Raw genomic sequence first — 1,699 nt, 5'->3', positions numbered from 1 at the left:
AAAAAAAAAAAAAAAAGCCAACTCAAGCACCATTGCTCCTTAAAGGCTAAATTTAAAGTCACCCAAACTAGCAGACTGTGGCGCAAACCCCGTCTGCAGCCCAGCTTCCTTCACCCCTGCAAATGGGTAAGCGCTCTTGCTTTTCTCGCCTCGCTTGGGCATGTCGGCGGGCGGGGTGGGCTGGCAGCGCCCCCTCTCCTCAGATCTTCTCCAGCCCTTCGGGGCTCTCCATCGCGACGGCCGGTCCCGTTAGGACAGGCGAGCGCCGCTCGGCCCCGCTCCGGGAGGCGCCGGCGTCGCCCCCCTCAGCGGCGGCCATTAGCGGGCGCCGTCTTCGCGCCCCCTCAGCAGCGGCCGTTGGCGGTCGCCGTCCTCGCGTCCCTTCAGCAGCGGCCGTTGGCGGGCGCAGGCCCCGCGTGGCGCGAAGCACTGGCAGCAGCCGCGCGCGCGCGCTGCCCTGGGGCCAACGGTCCGCGGGGGGAGGGGCGGGGCAGGTGCCCGAGGCGGAGGGGCGCCCCGCGCCGCCGGGCCCCGCGGCCCTGGCACAGTGCGGGCGGCCAGGTGGCGTGAGGAGCGCGCCTTCCCACGGCTCCTGGCTCCAGCCTTGGGCGGCGAGCCCCGCCGGGAGAGCGGGGGGAGGTGGCGGCGCCTCCGCGATCTGGCTTTTGGAGGGAAAAGCGCCGCGCTGAGACGAAAACACGCGGCAGAAACGGCGTCTGCAACCTCCCAACGGTTGCTGGTGCCGTTACTGTCGGGGAGGGCGAAGCGTTATCGAGCCGCTTTGATTGCCGCCCCCTCCTCCTCCTCCCCCCCGCTCAAGGATGAACTGAGGCGCAGGTGGGCCCGGGCGGCAGCGCTCCCACCCGCCCGCGCGGCGCCGTGCCCAGGGGCGGTGCCTCCCCGGCGGCGCGGAGCGGGTCTGGCCTAGCCAGGGCGCAGTCGGGGCGACGCGCCGACCGGTCCGGCTCCTGCGGCGCAGCGCGGCGGGAGCCCAGCGGGACGGCTTGGTCGCCGCCGCACGCAGCCCCAGTTCGGGCCGGGGCAGGCGCGATCGGCCCCTTCCCTGCTCTCCTCTTCCGCAAATGTGAGGCCACTCGAGGAGAAAAGAAAAAAAAATAAAACCTCCAAAAGAACCAAATAAACGCAGTTTAAATAGGCTTTTTGCAAAGTGTCAAATAATATCGAGGCTTAACCGCTGCCTTCCAGCACTAGGCCGGGGCAGCGCCGGGTCTCCCGGCCGCTCCCCGCGGGCTCGTCGCCCCCCCCGGGAGGTTTCCCACCTCGCCTCTGCCCGCCGCGGCTTTCGGCGCCGGCAGCTGCGCGGTGCCGCGCCGCGCCGGCAGCTGCGGCCGGCGGGACAGATTCCGTTGAGTTCGTTTTCACGTTATCGCGGTTCACGCTGGATGAGAGAACCAGTCCCCCCAGCAGCAGCAGGCGCGGAGTAACTCGGATTTCGATTTAGTTCGTTGCTTTTTACCGCAGGTCTCTGTGCAGCCCTTTCGGGGGCCGGGGAACTGATCGCTCGTTTCGGGGCGCGCAGGCACCCGCGGACTTGGCGGCCGAGCTGCGGCGGCCTGAGCGCGGTGCAAACGAGCACCCCTGCCCGCGATCCCCCCGCCGTCGCCAGCCGCTGCCAGCCGTCGGGCCGGGCACCGCTCCTCGCCGGGCTGCCGGGGCGGCCGCAGCCGCGTCTGCGGGG

Source organism: Rhea americana, unplaced genomic scaffold (genome assembly GCF_003343005.1).
Source record: "Rhea americana isolate MKP2758 unplaced genomic scaffold, rheAme1 scaffold_2, whole genome shotgun sequence".
Lineage (NCBI taxonomy): Eukaryota > Metazoa > Chordata > Aves > Rheiformes > Rheidae > Rhea > Rhea americana.
This window is presented reverse-complemented; position numbering follows the sequence as displayed.